Here is a 7,171-nt window from a genome sequence, read left to right as displayed (position 1 = left end):
TGAAAAAGTCTTATCTCATATGGAGTTATAATGATGTATTTATAGGAGATTTGATCCAGGGTTTATCTTAATCCAACTAGGATTAGGGTATAAGTTTCCTAATCCTAGATGAGCTAGGTTATCTCTCAAGTCAAATAGACTAGGGCGTGCATTTAGCATACCCTATTCATCAAACTCCAAACTTTGGCCTCCGCCTCATTCTTGGTCGAGACTAAGGCCGAGGTTGATTGGTCGAACATCCTTGCTAGGTGCGCTAGGGTTTCATCCCTTAAGGTCTAGCTATGCTGGGCCTTTGGCTATTAGGCTAACAGAAGAGGATCGGTCTCGGTTGGGACTGAGGCCAAACTGAGGCTAACCAAATCCAGTTTTTCCTTAGGCCTATCCCTTCAATCTTCTTTTGCTCCCTTTGACCATTTTATCCTTGATTCCAGAATCCATCCATAACAATATTAGTTGATACTCAAACCTTATTATGAGTGTGTAAATCCTTACCTTTAATTTGAAATGTAGAAGGATAGTATTTAAATGCATTGTTATTATTGAGGAATGTCTACCGTGGAGAAGCTCAAGCCCAAGGACACTTTGATAGTTTGCGAGTCCCAAAATAGGAAATCAAGGCCTCAAGCCTTGAGTTGATCTAGCCAAGCTCATTCTATTTCACCAAAAGAGTTATAATCGAGTCGAGCTCACTGGCTAGAATCGTGCAACCTTCGAGGGCCACACCAACATTAACACTACAACAATGCAAGTTCTCTTATAGATTAGTTCGAACAAAATCCTCGAATAAGATGAGCTCCACCAAGAAATGGGAGCTTGAACGAGGTTTGCACATCAACATTTATTAATTTTCCTTTTTAAAAAAATTACATAGTGATAATCTAACCATTTTTAGATAGTAATCAATACTTTACGTAAGTGATAATCTAACCATTTTTAGATAGTAATCAATACTCTACGCACTAAAATATGTTCACATGAGAGACTTTCTATTTTTCATTTACACAAATTTTGTTAGGAGTGCAAATAAAATCTCACATTGATTAAAGAAGAAAATGATCATGGATATATAAGTGTGGACAAAGACAATTATCTCCATTGGTATGAGACTTTTTGGATAGTACCAAAAGCAAGTCATGAGGGTTTATATCCAAAGTGGACAATATTACACCTTTATATAGATATGTAGAGGTTTGTTGTCCCTTATCAAACTCCTCTTTTATGCACACATTTTCTTACTAACTTGTCTTTCTTTTTCTTTTTTCTTTCACACTAAATCCCCACAAGTTAAGTTCTTTCATAAACATATAGAGTATGTTTGGAATACATTTTTCGGTATATTTTAATCATTTTTTTTTATCAAATGTGTCTAAATAAAAATGAGCTTTTTTTAAAAAAAACATTTTTTCTCCCATCGATCCAAACAAGCCCTTTATTTATCTCAACAAACACTCACTTTCGCTTGCTAAATTAATTCTAATTATATCTACTCTCTCTTAAATTTTTTAACATGACAAACTTTACTTCTCTTGAACGAACACAAAATATCTGACTTTTGAATTAAATATTAAAAGTTTTCAAATAATTGATACTTTCTCCTTTGAAGTTAAAGATCTGATTTTCTATCTCCAAAATGGTTGTATATCCAAGAAAAAAAAAAGATTAACTATGACATTATTCTTATCATTGAATGGGACCATTGTGTAGGTATTGGCTTTCAATAGTGTATATGCATGTTTTGAATTGGTTTCTAGACATTTTGTTGCTAGGTTTGAGGGGTTTTTTTTTTTTCTTTTTTTTTTTGAATTTTGCATGAAAAACCTTCTAACACTCACATTAATTCAAGATATAATATGAAACAATAATCTAAAAGTTTAAGACTTTAATTGACTCACTGAATTATATTATATCGAGATAAAAATGATACTTTTCAAATTTAGTATGTTTTGAATTTCACTTTGCTCCGGTTTCTCATATATTTTTTGCTCAACTAAAATTATTGCTAGACTTTCTTTTTCTTTATTTTGTTTTTCTGTCCAATGAATTACTACAAGAAAAATCCTTTCAATGGCGCATAAAACGTGTTGTTAAAAGTCAAAAAGCGATCATAAAAGTATTAGCAATGCTATGACACACATTGCTAAGAATGCCACTATACCCGTGTAGATAAAGATTTTAATGACATATTCATCGTGTGCCGTTAAAAAATAACTTTTACTGACACGTACGTATTACTAAAAACTCACTTTTAGCAACACGTTATTTGTTGCTATTTGTCTTATACAGTGATGTTATAAATTTGTCACTGAAAGTTAAATTTTAGCAATATATAAGACTATTGCTAAAGGTGGATTAATGATCACTGCCAGTATCTTTTGCAACATATGAAGCGTCGGTAAAAGTATTTCATTAATTGAAAAAATAATATTCAATTTAATCTATAAACCTGTTATTATCACTAGTACAAAATTGGGCTGTTAGCCAAAAATCGACATTATAGGAGTATTGACCGACATCGAAGAAGGTTGATTAACAATATACACAACTTAACTTTCAACAAACATAACAATTAACTAATTCACTTTAACAAAAGTAATATAATTATTTGTTCCTCCACAAGTTATATTCAACTTACAAAGATAAACGAAATAGGTAACTATAATAAGTACAAGACTCTAATAACCTTAAAATTACTTGTTGACCCTAAATAATTGTCTTTTTGAGCTCAAATACTTCAGGAAGTCTCATCGTCAGTTTCACCATACCTAGCTTTTCTTTAATGAAGTCATCGGCTTCATCACACCCAACTTTAACTCTAGTATCTTCCTATATCCATCTTGAATGTTTTAACATAACTTCTTTAGAATTTATATTCTTTAAAAATTAACAAGTATTCAAGATGAACATAATAATTTTAGAGAGATTTTAGCTTGAACTCAAAAATAGAAGCTAATAATTAATTTTAGGAAGATGAACACAAGCATACAAACACAAATTGTTTAGTCATTCACAAAATCATTTAAGATCAAACACCCACCTTAATTGAAATGGTATAAAAAATTGAAATCCATGAAACACCTATCTCTTCTTTCACATAAATCTCTCTTATTAACAAAATCTTGCTAAGTACTATGAGAAAATGACATTAAACATCAATTTTATGAACAATTAAACACAAACAATTCAACTTATCAAAAAGAATAAAGTCAATAAGGTAACGAAACTCGTAAATTAAAATGATTTATTCAATTAACACCTTAAACAACTAAATGAAAAACAACTCATCAAACATAAGAGAAAAAACTTATAAACACATACAACCCAATAGAAACCATAAACAAATTAAACTTATCAACATAAGCAATTAAAGCATATCAAAACTAAGAGAAAATACCAATGGAACTCAAATTTACTTGGGAAATGTATAAACATAAACAAAATAACTTATAACAACTAAATACAGAAAACTCAACTTATCAAAATAAATAAAATTCAACAAGGTAATGAAAGTCACGAATTAAAACGAACTCAATAGACACTAAAATAACTCAATGGACAATTGCTCATGAATCCAAACAAGTAAGCCTATCAAGTTAAGAGAAAAGACTAATAGCAACCATTTTTATATAGAAAAATGCATAAACATAAACAAAAATACTTACAAACTTACAAAAACAAAAGAACTCAATGGAAACTGACTTATCAACCAAAGCAAGTTACAAGATTATCAAAACTAAGAGGAAAGACTAATAAAAACTAAATTCATTTGACAAAATGCAAAACCAAAAAATACTTAATAGAAATAGAAGTTAATGAACCTCACACACTAAAACAAACTTTAATAGAAATCATCACAACTCAATGGAAACATAAACAATAACTAATTTATGACTACCATAACTGCGGGATAATTAGAGCACTCCAACACATATTCTAATCCAACATTTTAGAACAAATTAGATTTTAAGAAGAATGTCTTATACTATTATCTTTTAAAGGAAACATATCTTGCTAGTTTGAACTCCACTTATTTATTGTACTCAAACAATTCAACTTAAAAGTTCATAAATTAAAACATATTCTATAGAAACCATAAACACCTCAATAGAAAACTACTTATCAATTCAAACAAGTAAACATATCATACTAAAAGAAAAACTAACAACGGCGATTTCATTTGGAAAATATATAAATATAAACAAAAAAAACTTATAAATATAAACAAATCAAAGATAACAAATAAGTTTGTCAACACAAGAAAGTAAGCTTATTTAAACTAAGAAAACAGAATAATACCAACCAAATTCATTTGAACAAATACATAAATATAAATGGAAACCATAAACAATATTAAGTTATGACTATTGCAGAATAGTCAAAGTACTCAAACATATATTTTCATTTGACACTTTAGAACTAGTGTTTTAAAAATAACGTTATAAATATTACCTTTTAAAGAGAACACAACATGGCTAGTTTGAACTCCACTTATTTATTGTACTCCCAATACAATTGAAGATTTCCTACCCAACAAGAATATAGTTTTAGAGGTTAAATTTAGTTCAATAATCTTAATCATACTACAATAATGTTTAAGGGAGATGCTCTTATCTTAATACCAACTTTAGAAATTAATTAAAACAATTTAAACTAGTCTCAAACTACAAAATGTGCTTCCAAGAATTATAAACTACTTTATAGCATATTAATTGACCTGTGAAGGATCTAAACAGAGTTTTAATATCTAAAACTTACCAAAAATGACTTGGGACCTATGAAGCACAGATACAGATACGGTTACACGATATGGATACGATCAGATACAGCGATTTGTCAATTTCTAAAAAACTAAGATACGGATACGTCTAAGGATACATCATTTTTTTTATATATATTTTTAATATATATATTTCTAAAAAATGACGATACTGATACGTTGAAGATACATTTTTTTTTCTTAAAAAAAATATAGGATATAGATAAATTTAGCATACAAGTTAATAACAATAGCACAAAATAGAATACAAACACTGAAATACAATTAAAAAAAAAGCAACATCTAGGATGTTGAAGTACAATAGTTAATAAAATTCAATAGAAAAGTGACTCATATTACAAAGAAGAAGAAGAAGATTAGATGGAGAAGTATGAAGATAAACGAAGAACTACTTCATTGAATTGTTGAAGATATCCAAATGGTTTATATTTTGGTGGATTTTGTGGGGACTCAAATGTGAAGATGAAGATTATATGATTCTAGTCTAGAGTTTGGTCCGTTATTTTTTTTCTTTTTAGTTTTGGACTCAAGTAGTGAGCTTTTAAAATAGGTTGTCTAATTTTAGATTGGAAAAGATTAGATGAGTTACTTGTCTTTTTTTCTTTAAAAAAAAGTACGCATAGAAATAGATACGTCAAATCGCGCGTCAGATACGTATCTGGAAAGTATCTTGAAGTATCGATATTTGATACGTGTTTGATACTGATTCTTTGCCTCCCATGAAGTATCTGTGCTTCATAGCTTGGGACCAACTTAAAAATTGTTTGAAGAAATGTGAAACAAATCCAAAGTTATGAACAAAAGTTTAAAGTATTATGGACAATTATAAAGCAACAAATCCAAAGTTATGAACAAAAGTTTAAAGTATTGTGGACAATTATAAAACACCTTAAAAAGAGTTTTAAAGGATTTGAAGAGAATTTTTACCTGTTGAACTTCATTAGAGGAACAATGCTTGTTGAACAAACTCAACACTCTCCAAAATCTTATGATCCTCACCTCTGGAGTCCTAAAAATAAATCAATCAAAAGAACAAAAATTCCAAAACAAATTTCACCAATCGAAAACTCAAAGTACTCTAATCTTGGGCTGGATCCTCTATGACCTTGAAACGGAAGTCTTTGGCTAGAATCTTGGCAGCATGAGTCCGTCGAAGTTTGGCAAAAGGTGGAGAGAGAGAGCTAGAAGAAAGAAGATTGAAATAAAAAATCGACTTACAATGACGCGCGATGACATGTTGCTAAAAGTTATTGATATTTTAGTGGCGCCACTACCACACAATCTTTTAGTGACGTTACTTTAAATGATGTTGCTAATAATAGTATTTTATGACCTTTTTATATGTTGCTAAAAATGAACTTTTAAAAATTGGTTTCATTGTTAAAAAATTGTCACTTAAAATAATTTTTCTTGTAGTGAACCTTCATATAAATACTACCTCAGCTATTATTTTTAAATTTATGGATTACATTTAACACTACAAGAATTTTGGACCTTTTCGACGATATTGATCCCGATGCACAAAAAAGCGCCGGCGAATCCAACATATCCTGATGGTAGAAATAAGGGGTCAGGTTAAAACGACATCCCGATGGTCTACTAACAAACTGTTGGGTGTTTAAGTACTCCTGACGGCTGCTCGAGTGACCGTCGAGCTTTTAAACTGCCCCTGATCGTCAAGGTTTTATAACTTCAGTCAACGGTACAGGAAAGACTGTCGGGCGTTCGGGTTTTCGACTGACGGTTATTTGCGGCTGTCGAACGTTCCGATCTTCCCCCGATGGTTCAAGAAAACCGTCGGACGAGATATGTAATATAAAAAAAATATGTATTTGAATATGTAAAGTTAACTGTCAGGGTTTTGTGAATTCACCTAACGATTATTGATGACCGTCAATCATTCCAATCTTCCCCCGACGATGAACAAAAACCGTTAGGAATTCTTATTTTCGCTTGATGGTGGTCAAACAACTATCGGGCGAGGTGTGTAGTATATAAAAAAAATGTGTATTGAAATTTGTAAACTTAGCCCGACGGTTTGCGTTTAACCATCAGGATTTTGTGAATTCACCCGACAGTTATTGATGACCATCAGCTGTTCGAATCTTCCCTGACGGTTAATGAAAATCGTCGAGAGTTCTTATTTTCATCAGACGGTGGAATATTGGAACGACTGACGAAAACCGTTCGAATGTGTGTAGTATATATAAAAAATATTTATTGAAATTTGTATAGTTAGTCTGACGGTGCACATTTTACCGTCGAAATTTTGTAATTTCGCCCGACGGTTTGCATTTAGCCGTCGGGCTGGAGACTTATGCCGACGGTTGTCAGTCAACCGTCGGGCATTCTGTTGAGTGAAGGTAAATATAAATGGAAATTTGGGAAACTTTTGCC

At 31.0% G+C, this 7,171-nt stretch overlaps 1 long non-coding RNA gene across 1 annotated transcript; it reads right to left on the bottom strand.

Moving 5' to 3' along the window:
* Positions 1-2,579: 2,579 nt before the first annotated feature.
* LOC150032748 (uncharacterized) lies at positions 2,580-5,988 on the bottom strand. The gene is made up of 2 exons (XR_016524695.1): positions 5,702-5,988; positions 2,580-4,520 (listed from the first exon to the last, which is right to left on the bottom strand). It is a non-coding gene; the product is annotated as an uncharacterized LOC150032748 (long non-coding RNA).
* Between the last annotated feature and the right edge of the window lie 1,183 nt (positions 5,989-7,171).

Source organism: Benincasa hispida, chromosome 11 (genome assembly GCF_027475165.1).
Source record: "Benincasa hispida cultivar pf3 chromosome 11, pf3_genome.v1.1, whole genome shotgun sequence".
Classification (NCBI taxonomy): Eukaryota; Viridiplantae; Streptophyta; class Magnoliopsida; order Cucurbitales; family Cucurbitaceae; genus Benincasa; species Benincasa hispida.
Note: the sequence above shows the minus strand (reverse complement) of the source record. Positions and strands in the feature narration are given on the sequence as shown.